Source organism: Habropoda laboriosa, unplaced genomic scaffold (genome assembly GCF_001263275.1).
Source record: "Habropoda laboriosa isolate 0110345459 unplaced genomic scaffold, ASM126327v1 scaffold561, whole genome shotgun sequence".
Taxonomy (NCBI): Eukaryota; Metazoa; Arthropoda; class Insecta; order Hymenoptera; family Apidae; genus Habropoda; species Habropoda laboriosa.
Window position 1 is genome coordinate 564,597 of NW_017100686.1, and position 15,418 is coordinate 580,014.

At 36.2% G+C, this 15,418-nt stretch overlaps 1 non-coding gene across 1 annotated transcript; it reads right to left on the reverse strand.

Moving 5' to 3' along the window:
* Positions 1-9,134: 9,134 nt before the first annotated feature.
* Positions 9,135-9,206, reverse strand: Trnat-cgu. The gene has a single exon. It is a non-coding gene; the product is annotated as a tRNA-Thr (tRNA).
* Between the last annotated feature and the right edge of the window lie 6,212 nt (positions 9,207-15,418).

A 15,418-nucleotide genomic window follows, 5' to 3' on the forward strand; every position in this document is an offset into this window, starting at 1 on the left:
GTAGTATGGATCTTCGGTATATGCAATCGCGCATACAAGAGGCTACGTGCAGTCACGTGTAACAGTGGAATAGCGAAAACGTGATGCGATTATGCATTCTTCCGACGTCGTCATTTCTCGCTTGCTTGCTACGAGCCGAGTCTGGTCTCTAGATATACATACTTATTAGCCTAACGTTTTATGGTAATAGTAGTAAACGCTTCTTTTTACGCCGAACGTCTACGAACTTCAGACACTCCCTGCTAATGTCAAATCGTTTTTTACGAACGTCGAACGCGAGATCAATCTTCAGATCAGAAACTGACTGTACCACGTAATGTGTATATACAGGGTGGGCCACGTGAAACAGACCACCTCATTTTTTAAATGGTTTCAAAGGGTGAATAAAATAGAAGATTGGCGGTAAAACGAAATGAGTTTCTTAGAAGATAAAAGTGGAAAATAATCTTTAAAAAACTGATTTCAAAATAATTTCTTATTTTATATTAAGCTGAAAAAAGTTCTAAAAAATCGAGACTCTGATAAATCGATCAGGTTTTACATTAATAAAGTTGAAATTGTTTTATGATTTGTCGGTGTATATGAAGAACCGATAATTTAACATTGCCGTTAAAAATATGATCTGTGTAGCTATCGATCGAAGCTAATTTGTCGTTGATGGAAAATGCGTCCGATTAGTTCGCCTTAAAATTCCAACATCGTGTGGTATCGAAAAACAACTACTTAGTTCGATTAGACACCGATGGTGGGGACAAAATTGAAAAAAATTACACCAGACAAGATCTTATCGATGCTCGATATCGAAGGTATCTCGAATTGTCGATTGCTGTTGACTCTGTTCTTCCGATACGTGTTGCGCGAGCTTGAAAAATCGATCTACGCGATGCATGACAAATTGCTCGACGAGGCATTATCGGTATAGTCTGTTATCATACGACGTATACGTCACCGCAATTATCATAAGATTGATAAGCCTACGATGACATTTTGTAAGACGTTGGAAAAATAATTTTCAAAGAACAAAAATCGGAATCGATAACAACATTGTAATGCTGATCGATTCGAAAATGATATCGAGGAAAGGAAAAGTACGGATGGAAGTTGTGTACTTTTTTTACACACACTCACAGACAGAGGAACAATTTTCAAATTGTTGGCATTACGTTAACAGTGGCATTAGTTTTTATTTTATTACATGAATATAGGCTTTGAGGGATTTCCCTCGAATGTGTATGAAAAATGGGCAGATATTATGAATTTTTTCCTTCTATACTAAAAAGTCTACGTAATTCTTCTCTTGTACGTTGGTTTATTAATACTTTATGAACATTTTCACGTCGTTACATTAAACAGCGAGAAATATTTACTGAGATAGATGTATTAATGGACGGTCACTTTTAAAAAAATTTCTCCTTCACAGTTGACACGATTACGTTCGTTGTAATTACCAGAAATAAACATAATTACTTTCATTTTGATCAGTAAACTTTCTTTTATCGTTCCTACCTCAATCACTCGTTGAAATCGAAGAGATAAAAAAAAAAGTCAATTGAAAGAATACGTTTCATTTTAAGTCAAACTTTTTTAGGTTAACCTGACGAGAAGAAATGGAAATATTGTTGCTGTCTTTATAATTCTGATAGGGATAATAGAAAAAAAGGTATATACATAATTTGAAATTAATTGGCTCGTTAGTTTCTGAGAAATCATTAAAGATTTTCATGCAATTTATATGCTATCTACACGATTGATTGCAAACTTGTGTAAATTTATTAATAAAAACCTTTAGTATAAAAAAAAAATCACAATGAGATAGCACAAATAAATTTGCGGTAAATTCTTGAGCAGGAAGTTTCTAACCTAACCTACAGAACACAGATTCGTCGGAGAAGACGCGCAGAACAAGTTCCGATTGAAAGGGAAAATAATGGTGACGTGATGGTTTCACGGTTTCAGCAGTGCATCGACTTCAACAGCTGACATTACGGTCGTAAAAGTAATATGTACACACACGACAATGATGTTTAGCGTAGTAGCGTGCTGATACAACTGCAAAATGGCTGTGTAAAGCTGGGTGACACCTAACCTAACCTAATCAATAACTAACCACCGCGTAGAATCACTTATCCTCCCATAAATAAATATTTATTACCTTGAAACACTCGTGTTACCGTTCACTGTAATTTCTGTGTACCCACAAACGTATGTGTATATGTTTCTTTCTTTTGTGTAGTCGTTCACATTTCTCTCGAGTAATGGATACGTAAAAAAGAGAAAAAATATGTTCGAGATTTAGCTCTTAAATATTCGTCAGATCAAGCAACAAAATTAATGGACGAAGAAATGAAGAGAAACGTTACGATAACGTGTTACATTTTTTTTTTATTCGATAGCGTTCGTTTTCTCATCTATGACGATGCTCGACACACACCACGAAATTCTACTACTAGTTGTAGGAAATTTCCAAGGTTTATCTATGATTTATATTTGCCTTATTGATATACGTTTATTGACATGTGAGTTATAAGTTTGTGTATAGCTGATATAGTTACAGATTATGGAAGACTTCAAAGTTAGCTACTTCAACTATAAATATTCGATTTTCGGTAAATTGAGTATGGTTTTAATCATATAATCATTGTTTAACTTTTCCGATTGATGAATCACACAGTAGATTGAAATAAGACCCCACATTCTTACTACTGTTGTATATTTGTAGTCGTAGAATGACTTAGTATAGGTACATGTAAAACGGTTTATTTTTATGTAAAGGTTATATTTTTCTATATATTTCGAAAAAATATGAAAGTTTTAAAAAGTTTGCAATTTCAATAAATTCCAGTAAGATAATTTATTTAGTTATTATTTTGTTTTATTACGTATCAAGATGTTTGGGTGGTGTACAAAATTGTCGATGAAAAATTTATCGTTTTAATAACATTCAATGAAAATAATTTCGTTTTTGAAAACAGTTTCATAAAAATGACGTGCAAGATTTAATTGTTCTAGAACTATAAGTATAATAAATAGATAGCGACGTGTGGAAATCGATTGCCAGATCTGATTTCTCTAGTGGTCGATCAAGAAAAATCGATAGCGTGTGACGTAGTAGATCTTGCCCCACCATGGCATCATAACCTAAAAGGGCCACCGTTGCTTATCGTTCGCTGCAGATGATCGTTCGACACTGTTTCTAGAAATAGGTACATATTCGGTTTCATCACGACGCATTCTTTCTTACAGCTGTTCGCGATAAGTATATATAAATTTGAAAAAATTATCGACTTACTACAAAAATTGCAAGCTTAACATAAAATATAAGATGCAAATAAACGCGTGATTACACTCATTTGTGGTAATATCCCTCCGCTATCCAGCCGAAAAGTTCTTATTTCAGAACAGTGAAAGGAAAAAATCGTGTGATTTTGCAACCGTGAAGTTCCGGGTCAAACTATCAAAAACCACCAATCACACTGTTTGTGAAACGAAAAAATATTACTTCTCAAGTGATTTGGCAGAATTCTAATTAGTGCGGTTTAATGACAGACCGAACGTCATCGGGGCAATGATAAACATAAAAGCCACCAAACAAGATGGCATTTAAAGTTTATTTAATTTATTGCTACTGATTCAAAACTGAAAATAGAATATCAGTTACAGAGTATTACGAATTCATTACGCATTAGTCTTCCGAGTTGCCACGTATCGACTGAGTGCAAATATGTTTTAAAGCGTCTCATTCCGTAGTGTACACTAAGACAGTCGGTAAAGGACACGCAGAAACGCCGGTGCAGGCTAGTAGAACCGATTTCGACACGAAATATTTCACGTGCAGGTGTAAAATTGTGGAAGCTCGAGTGCGGTGCGGTTCGACATTAGCGAAGAAAAAGCGTAAAGTAGTGCGAGCGTGCAACACGTAATAGAAACTTTAGTATCGATCGCAATGAGAAAGTCACGTTGTCCTCGCGTGTCGATACCGATAAGTTCCTCTTTGTGTCCCCCTCGTATCCCTCTGTTCTCAGTGTTGCACAGTGGAACGACGTTGTGTTGTAGTCGGCGAGATAAGCGGTTTATCGCGCGCCTGCGCGTATCGCGGTACACACGATACGTGTATTACGAACGAAAAACCAGTCGGAGAAGAGGAAAGAAGGAAGGGAAGTGAAGATGTTGAGCCGCGGTTTCGCTAGTTTGTGCGAGCACGTGATGTAGCCGGCGGTCTCCCATGCGTCAATAAGCCAATACACGTGCCCTAAAGTCGAGGCGGCCGTGGGCGCTCGCGATCAATCGACTTCTTTCGATATTTTCTAAATGTTTTCGGAGACGTGCATGCGTACGCGCATGCGTTCACCAAGCTTCCTCGCTTTGGCGCTATTCACTTGCAATTACAGCTTCGAACCGTTACTGAATTATACGCGCTAACGGGATTCGATTCACTGAACTAACAAGACTTGCTTAATTTCCCTCTTGAATAAAGCTCCCGTGGAGCTGAATTTGGGCCACTGACCTGGACAGCCATCTTTTCAGTGCTTCGACAATAGCGGTGATTGGATATTGTTTTTCCTCTCTTTTTTTTTCAGAATAGACTACATCGGAGTAAGAGGATGTTTCATAATCGGAATGATGTAACACCGATTAGATTTCATTGAAATTAATTTGTAACCTACAATTTAGTACTAAGTATTTTTCCATATGTGTACCACTTAATTTTGTTTCGTAAATGAGTAACGGTTACAAAGATCTTTCTTCTGTAGTTCATACACTTTAAGTAAGTGAAAAATATATTATTCTACATAATCCTCATGACAAATGTTACTCATAATTGAATACTTTAACCTAAAAGACGTATGACGTTTCAGAGACATCATTTGATGCTGGCGTTAAGTTCTATTAAGCAACGAAAGTGAAAATTAATTCGTGTATACTAAATGAGTTATTTTATTATATAAGAATTTATGCATTTTGCTTGCAGTTCCTTTCTCCTGCAGACTTACTTGACTCCTTAGGAACTCATAAATTTATAACATTTTACGACAATAAATGACCTCATGTGACAGGTCGTTGAATTCGTCTGAACAAATGCCATCGTACTATGAAAAAAAATATGTTTCCATTTTACAAAATATATTTGATTTAAATTTCCCTGTCACCACTCGACCTGCAAAAAAATAATTTGCACCATAAAAACTTTTGTGGAACATTTTTTTGATAGGTTCAGTCTCTCACAAAATATTCCAACATTACGAGTTAAAGGAAACACCCTGTATATCTATTTGCAATAATAATAATATATTTAACCAAATAATTTTACAAATCTATTATTATAATTCTTATTCAGAATGCTTAAAGAAGCTATATGAATTTTTTCAGATTTTTTTAAAGACCTTTACCCATTGAAGGAGGTGTCAAACATAAATTACTCACGCTTACGGTTTAAAGGTACCAGAAATACGTTTACAGAGTAAGAGTTAATTAAAGTGAATTAAAGTAAAAGGAGTTCAGCAAGAATTAAATTTTTCTCTCAATGGACCACCAGATTTTTTTCCTTTTTCGCTTCTATCGAATGACCTGAGGTAATTGATCAATGTAACGCTATTAAAAATCTATAAAAATTGTCCAATTCTCACACACTTTCAAGCGAATACACGTTTTTTTTTTTTAATTTGAGAATGAAACATTATTTCCCGAAGAAAGAGCCTCGGCAGAAGTAGCAAAGTTTGGAAGGCATGTCGTGTGTACGCATCTCTGGTGATCAAGGGGAGAGGAGAAGATGAGGTTCGATCGGGTCTGGTGCGACGAGGATTGTTCGAAGAGAACGCCATGTAGGTCGCACAGTGAGTTCCGTAATTGTAGAATATTTTGCAATTTGTGGATTGGAAGGCACCTTTCTCGAAAGAGCGTTGCTCGCGATGCCTGTCACGTAGGTCCGTAGTTCCGAGGGTGCCCTGAGCACGCTACGGAATACTAGAATACTGGCGGCGAGAATGCGCGGCGAATACATACCTACAACGCGAGTAACCGCTCGTGAAGGAGCGAACCACTGAATCGTATGCTCCTCACGCTTCGACGCGCCACCGTATATATATACACGCATCATACATACATAGACGTGTGTGGGTGTGTTGACATGCACGTGTGTGTGCCTGTATCTACTTGCCACTTAACACGTCTCTACGAACGTCTCGGATCCGAGTCCGGCCGTTACCATGCGTGCGTCTCGTATCCACGTCACATTTGCGCGACGCAAATTAAAAATCAGGAAATTTTGAAAAAGAAAAAAAACTCGTAATAATTCATATAAAAATTTTACAATATAGAAATTTGCATTTTGTATGAAAATTATTCATTAACATATAGCATAATGTAGGTAATGAAAATCTGATCAGCAGTGTGAACGTGTTAAACGTGCCTATCTGCTCTCCCCCCCACTTCTTTTCTTTCATCCACTCTTCTCTTGCTACGTAGTTACTCGGTATAATTTCAGCGTTTTCCGCCGGCGGGAGTTAAGTGGAAAATTATAGGGTTCTGGTGAATCGGCGGTAAGCAATTTCGCGATTTTTCGCGGACGTTCAAGGTGCATCGATGATGATGTTCACACGCGCATACACGCCATGCGCTTCCGCTTCCCGTAAATCATCTTACGGAATTCTTTCTGTTCGTCCGGTGTCGAACAGACCTCGTGAATTGTGTTTTATTGCAATTTTTAAAAAATCTCGAAATAGGATATTTAATTTATCTGTGCAATATTTTAGCGTTTCATTTTGTTTCCATTCTTACGAAAGATCACTATACGATTCATCAATTTCGTCCATAGTTGAAGTGACTAGAGTTACGGATTTTAAAGGTTATGTGCTGATTGAAAATTTCTACCGATAAACATTCATATGTTTACATATAATAAATATCGATAAACATTAATTAAGAGATTTTATTCTTTCAGTTAGTACGCATTGTGGGAATTTTGATTCTCAGTCGAACGGACCATTACCTCGCCCACGTCGTAAACGATCGCCTAAAGTCTCGTGATCGAGTAAAACCGGTTTGTATGTGCCAGTGCCGTAACTACCTAGCGGTGAATTTCGCGATTGGCGAATATTCGAAAAATTCTAACGTGTTTCTTGCTTCCTTCAAACGTATGAAACAACGAAACTTCTTCACTGTGACAATTATATTTTGTTATTATTGGAAAAAAACAAGAGAAATTGTTCACCCACTTTAAAAAAAAAAAAAGGGAAATAATCCGTGTATGTTACCTGTATATTGAGATAATAAACAAAATTGCTATTTTTTTTAGTAATTTTCAAATTTTCATCTCTTATTTCTCTGAAGAAATTATTCAACTATACAGGGTGTCCTATCTATCTTGAATACCTTAAATGTTTCACTTATTCTTTAACGATAGGAAAAAGTGTAACATTATTTATTTAAAAGGGGAAAAAGATATGTTAAGCGACAAATTTTTCTCAAAATTATATTTTTCGAGATTTCAAGGTCATTGATATTTTCTTAAACCTAATCACATACTTTTATCATCGTGGTGTAATAGTTGAGGTCAAAACCAATTCAGTGACCTATGATATAGCATGATCTTTATGTGACCTTGAGTACGAGAAATTGAGAAATGTATAGAAATAGATGTAAATAATGATATAATTGCGATACAGACATTAGTGAAGAAAATTTTTGTTAAAAATTATTATGTCGTGTAGAACATATTTACAAATATATATTTTCAGCTGTGACGGCGCCATCTATGATCTTAACAAATTTCGTTTACATCATGTTATTCCTTGTGAAAAAACGGACAGAATTCCTGTTTAACATTTTTCTCTATGTTAATACGTTTTCGAGTTATTCTAATTAATAGTTTTCCAACCCCCAAGTTTAGAGTGTGATTTCACCTCCTGAACATGGATATTAGCAGCTAAAAAGAAATACGTATCCAATATTTTCAGATTCTCTAGCTCTATGCAAAATTTTATTAAAATATATTAGTTGACTGATGTCCTTTTAGAAGAGGTTGAATTTTTTCGGAAGCATCATTTAAATCGCTCTACGATTCGAGTCAATGCTCAAGTAGAAAACGAAAGCGATGATGTAAGAAGAAGGCGAAAGATTCGGCACTGGTCACGGCTGAAAAAATTTTTGCAATGTAAAATCATGGGGTTTTATGCTTTTTCGAACAGCTCGTGCTTTCTTTCATCAAGGAACTCGATCCTCCGTGATCGAAGAGTTAGGTTATGTCGCGAAGGTTTAACGTTTGATTTCATAGTCCCGCCTTGTTCATTGTAAAACCAAAGGGGAACGTCTCTTATACTTCCCCCAAGAAACGTTAAAATAAACAGCTTGATATAATACATATGGACAACCTATAATTCCTTACTTTACAGATATTTTTGCGAAAGCAGCACGAGCTTTCCTTGCCTCTTGTTGTAGCTCTCTTGAATATCGAGAATATGCGCAGGTTCGTGCTACGTGGATGCATTCACAGCTTTCGACGCGCAAATTCAATTCTAAATTACGTCATTTCCAGCCTGATTTTTTATAATTGATCCTTTTTATAGTTTTTTTTATCAATTCATCCTCTGGTTTGTTGGATTAAAATAGGTTAGAATTTCGGAAAGGTTCTATTCGATTATAATCTTAGCAGTTAATTTATTAATTTGTAGATTTTTTTATATATTTTATTTTAAATATATGGAAAAATTATTAAATTATATATGAAGTACACGATTTTTTAACTTCGAAACTTTGTTGAAAAAAGAAGATTGCAGAGAGGTCATCGCAACGTAAGATATACTGTAATTTTTTTACTGAACCAATTTGTACCCTAATAAAGTATACACTGTAAGTCAATTTGCAATTTGTTTGCTTGTTGCATAAATTGCAACAAAAATAGCACACGATTTTCGAAGAATTTTTTACTAAATTTACTTTAAACTTAACATCATTTTCAATTCACATATTTTATACATTTCACCCTTTTTCAATTCTCGTAAGGAAATATACTTTACAACAATTTTTGTGTCACTCTAATGACATTCCTTTTTAATGAAATGATCACATCATGGAAATATTTAATTGTGTTCTTCTTACTAAACGAAAAAAGTAATGGAATATTTGCAATGAAAAAAATTTGCCTCCTGTGAGGTTTGAACTCACGACCCCTGGTTTACGAGACCAGTGCTCTGCCACTGAGCTAAAGAGGCCGATGTTTTTCTCTCTTCACGAATAACTCATCAGGGACAAAGAATTTAACAATATTTCTCTCTGTATATATACATATATATCGTTCATGCTTACTGGTTTTCATAAAAGATTTTTTCAAAACATCAAGTATACAACGAGTGACACTTTCACTGGATACTTTCGTGTGATAAACATTAATTTTTACGAAATATTAATTAAAAATAAGAGAACAAATGGCTCCATCTTGATCTCACGTAAACCACAACGTTTGCCAATGGAAGATATACTATAAAAAAAATTTAATCACGTAAATATGTAATGATCAGCTATGAATATGCAATAATTTTGAGTATCACTAGAATGATATAATATTTTACTGTGTAATATCAAACTACTACACATTATTTACCGAAATTGCGCGAGTACGGATCCAAAATAACAGAGACAGCGTGCCGGTTGAAATACGGTATGATTAAAAGTCATCGACGACCGCTTGCGAAGATAATATTGCCCGTGGCTCCTGAACAAAAATATATTGTGGTTGGTGATAATGGAATTAGTGAAATTACGTTCATCCTGATTACCCTGGACTGCGTTCTCGCGTCTACGTTTCTATTCGTCAACTATTCACCGCCCGTTCAAACCAATCATTTTGAACATACATACATGAAACACTGTTTTGTGAGTTCTTCGTGTATTCTATTATGCTTTATATACACACAAAGTTTCGTTAAAATCAGAATTTTCAGGTTAGACTAATTGCATTATGTTTTATACGTACATTTTGTTACAGACAAAATATTGTCTGTAATTAGCATAACGTTTCAACATTTTATTTTCAAAAAAAATGTCTCTGAAAATTTCTAAAAATTTTATAGGCAACTTAGAAAAATTTAAAACTAACAAAAAGAGGTAAGAAAAAATATCCAATAACTGTCGATTCTTTCCTTCATTTTACTACCGACAAAAAAAAAAATCAGAAACTGGAGAACAATTGTTTCTGATATTATTTCCAACGTTGGGAGATTCCTGTTAGACGTATAAAAAGCATTGTTTCAAAAAAACCGCGCGTGCGATTCAATAATAAGGTTGTCGCGCGTCATGAAAACGAGACAAATGTATCGCATATACATACTTCTATTAAAGATTCTAGTGAACCGGGAAGGAACACGCTACAGGGGGTTAGGGGGAGGGGCTGTGATACGTCGTTCCATAAATAGTTCTCGACCCAGAAATCGTGTACGCATAACGTAAGACTGATGTCAATTGTCACTTCCCGTTTTACGCGTCGATCTGAATGAATGCTAGCGTGGAGATCCCTTCCTGAAAGCACACGTGCAAACTCTTCTTTCTTTCTAGCTGTATGTAGAAGCGAAGCGAAAAGGGCAGATGTTGGGAACCGTCTTAAAGATTTCAGAAGGGAGACCCTTTTTCGGGCCCTTCCTCGTACTCTTTGAGACGCTATAATAATGGGACCCAACGAACGGAACGTACCTCTGAATCCATTGTGCGATTAAGCAGATGTTATCCAGTGAATGCGCAACGTATAATATAAGCCGCGGGGACAAAGAGTGCGATTTTTCTATCCCGCATCGAGATTTTTGCTTTTTCCTGCTCTGTACATACTTTCGACCAAGCCAGGAAAAAGGTAGGTAAATGCAACGCCTCGTCGCTCAAACTGCAATCAATGTGTGCACGAAGAATCTAAAAACTGGTAATAATTGTATTCGGATCAATTTTTGTTTTCTTTTTCATAGGGATCGTTAAAGTAGAAAATTAGTTATTATATGCAAGTAAAACGATAAAAGTGGTAAGTCGGTGTGTGAAAAGTATGGAGGAATTAGTGAGGTTAGGGTTTCCTTTAATTGTAAAGCAAGTCCATTCTTTGGCTTTGAGGCTGGAATTATCAGTAAATATATAGGGTGAACCGTTTAACGTGATTACGTTAAATAATTCTGTTGTTGGTAGATCGATCGAAATTTTTTTTATGTCGCATGATATAATTCAAAGAGGCTATAGTATGACTGTAGTATATTTTTTCAGTTTTCAAGGTCAGCTTCAGTTTTTTTTTATAGATACACCTATAATTTTTAAATTATTCATTTAAGGTAATCACCATTTGCGGTTCACCCGGTATATACTAGCGTCGCACAATGTGCTGAAAACACTTGTCTGACCACGTAAAACTTGAAATTTTGATCATTTTCTATTTCTTAATTTTCGGTTTTTTTATGTTCCTAAATCCCTAAGAATTCTTAATCCGAATGTCATTTTCCTACAGTATTTACATTGTAATCTGCAATCCCTATTAAAAAAGCGAAAATTTGAAAAGAAAAGAAAAATTGATTAATTTTGAATTTTGCTTTATCATTTGAATAATTCTTCTATTATTTTACAATCTTTTTCTTAATCCATACCTATGAATTATACTTGATGTTTCTAATAGATTTTTGCATTGATTATATAAATTAATAATAATTTTCTTCTTCTATTTAGCTCCCTCACATTCCTCTCCTATTTCTCAATAATATTTATTTCAGAATACTATCAAATGCCAACATTTCCAAACACACTGATACTGTTGTTCGAAAACGATCATACGATATTTACAACGTAAAATGTCTCGTAAACTGTACGAAGTACGAACTGTAGAAATACTTACTGCTACTATTTCAATCAAATCTTAAGTTTTTTCAAATGTTTATTCAACGAAAAATAAATAATAATTAAAATTGTACAAAATTTTTTTTGGTTAAGTTGATCGATATACGAATGGTTTCTATACCCACTAGATGTTTTGAATAAATGTCTAAAAAGAGGAGTATCTATACTACTGAAAACCTAGACACGTGTTACTCTGAAAATGAGAATTTTAAAGCAAACAAGAACGATGGATCGAGGAGATGACGTACATATATATCTGTAAAAGTCCGAGTCACTTTTAAATTCCCGGCAAGAACGGTCAACCGTTGCGACGTTTTTACGTGCATAGTACGACCATTTAACTTCATCCGCATTCCAGTTAAGCGAGGAATTTTTCCGAAAATTAAAAGTATACAGATGTGACGTAGAAGTTTGTTGCGCGCATCATTCTAGAAGTTTCTCGTTGGATGAAAGCAGACATGCGCCCAACAGTTTCTTGGGATCATCACACGCTGGTCGCATCAGGCGATGGGAGACGCGCGAGCAACCTCCACTCCGTACCCTTGAACCTAGCAGACGCTCGCAACGTTGCCGCCTTGTGCAACTATGCCGTGTCATCTCGTTCGGCTACACTCGGCTTCCTTCGCCGGTGCTTTCTTCGCAAGAATTTCGCGTCTGTCGTTCGTCGTCGTTGTGACTAGCGCGTCGCCGACTGTACTGACGTCACGCCTCGGCGTTACGCGTAGCGTTACGTAAAAAAATGTGCTGTTCAACTGCTTTACTCTAACATGCACTAGTGCCGCGATGCACGCCGTGCATATAGAGAAAGAAAGTCAACGAAAACTCCCAATTGTTTGTTTCGAATGCTATTTTTATAAAGAGGGAACAAAGAATGGCAATTGTGCCATAGAATAAAAACAATGCTGTTTGTTGGTTTTTATACGTATGTAGCATTGTGCCTTGGTAGTTTTTTTCTTTCTTTCGGTGTATACATATATTGGCCTTGCCGTTCTGTCTGAATTTAGGTTACGTTCAGTCGTGCTTTCCTCGCAACATTTTCATGTCTGTCGGCGACAGTCGGCTAGCAGCACGTTCAACAATCTGACGTCACTTGTCGGTGTTACGCAGAAAAAACGGTGTCTACCTCTCATGAACTTGATTAACGTGCGTCGCAACGTTCCCTCGTGACTTTAATCGTAATAAAATCGTCTTGCTCGACATGGGACAACAATGAAGTTAGTTGCTCACGTTTACTCAACGGGCGAACAGGAACAACTTCTTTCTCGTTTTATAGTACATTGGCCTTGCGTTTACAATCATTCTGGAACCGGGCTGCGCTTGAGCATGCTTTCTCCACAAGAATTTCATGTTCGGCGACGATGCAGGCCGGCAGGGCAGACAACATTGAGTATGTACAAGCTGACGTCGCGTGTGTGTAGTACAGCGAAAGAAAGGGTGGGGGAAGGGGGGCGTGACAAATAAAAACATACGCATTGGTGGTCTATTATGGCTGAGAGCCTTAATATAATAAATCAACTATACGGTAAAGTAATAAAGCCTATCAATTGCAAAGTGACAATGGCAATAATGCTTTTGTGGTGGAGGGTGGATAATATACGTAGTATGGATAAACAAGACGAATCATTTTGATTTCTAAAATAATTCGTTTCGTTTTCTAAGGATATTCTCGAGAAAAATCTCTCTCTCTCCCGGTCTCTTTCCTCACGTCTGTCTCCCGTTCGCACGCTCGTGTGCCATTTACGCGAGGCAAACCGGTTTACGCTTTTTGCGAACCTCAGCTTCATGAAGAATGTTGATTTTTGCGATATATACCACTGGGAACCTAACCTACATCATTATCCGAATGAACTGGCCGCACTTGAAGTCTTGCTTCCTCGCGGACCTTGAATCCTCGCAAGATTTGATTTTTGTTTCCATTATTAACGCGCGCAGCGGGGAATAATGCATCGCTGGGTACTCAAGACTGAAAAATGTCCTTGGGTCTCGTGATTCGACGAGCGAAGCCTGTTGATACGCACGAGCCTGACATCGGCGAAATAACAGACGCGTACATGTATGTACCTAATCGTAAGATCAAAAATTCAGTCACGGCGAAGGAACGACTTCATGGTCGGGGACAAATTCGGCAATGTCTCGCTGTTTCTTCATTCATGACACGAGCTATAGCCGAAAATATTTTTACTACCGAACGCGCACGGCATACACCTCCGTTGATTAGTGTAAGTGGCTATTGTTCTCACTAACCTACAGCACTATGCTCATTATCATTTTTCATTCGTGACGGTACTACCGAAAAGAATTACAACCGTTGCCCAATAAGTTTGCGACCGTACACGTTAACCGTTCACCATGCCGGACGGTGACAGACCGTGGCGAATCGCGGCACAATGGCGCGAAAATCGAAACGTACCTATTCGTTTTGATTACAACAAATCTTTTATCACTCGTAAAATACCATTGTTGTGACATATCATATTATTATTAACATTTACATCTGATGATGTCGATAAGGATACTTATCTGTACGCGATACGATTATGTATTTTTAAAAACGATTATTATTCATAACAAGTGGTGAAATTGCAACTTTAAATAATAATTTCATACCCATTATCATGTTACGATCGATTTCATTCAAAACCTTCTAACCCCGTACATACATTCATCTAAACATTGTAAAAAAAAAATAAATAAATGACGCAATTATGTTCTACACCATATGCAGTTCATCTTGATACAAGTACCGGCGAGTACTAAACAGGTCTTACTGTGTGTGTGCAACCAGAAACCGGTTAGACGAAACTTTCGAAAATTCCAGAATGACGTAGTCTTTCTCGTTTGTGTTATGTGCATCGTACAGATACACACAGCGATGTTACCTCCCATTTCTTCATTTACAGTTACTTATATAAGATAATCTCAAGCCTCTTTCTTGAGTGTTCGACAAATGGCAATCGGCTTGGTTACATTTTATCGTGCAAAGAAAGAAACCGCGCGTATTCGAATGTTATCACGTGAACGATTACTAAAATACGCTGTTTTTGCAAAAAATTACATTTTACAAATGTACATTTGTTTTACTTACCTTGGTTACGTCGCTTGTCAATCGTTGTAGCATCGTGATAAAACACTTATTTGATAATTTGCGCTTAAACGAGCGCACAAAACAGAAACATTTTTCATTTTTATAAATGCAAAATGCATGTTGAAAATACATTAATGATTTATAAGTTTTGATTTTAAACTTATAAATATGACTTACAAGTTTAATTTGCAAGTACAATGTATGAAATGCATTATTTCCTTCGATTCAGAAATACGTAAAATGAACAACTTTGAATTTATATTAAAAATCCAGTTCAAGTAAACAGAAGTAAAAAAGAAAAGTACTCACTTTACTGATGGGAAATCAACGCACGTTCTAGAAGTCCTGAAAATGTTGCTAGAACTGCTTTGTCTCTTCGTAGTTCCACCGGAAGTAACTGAAAAGAATGAAAATGTAATTATAAATAATTAATTATGAATATGGGAAAAACCATGTTACAGATATTTTATAATGTATACATAC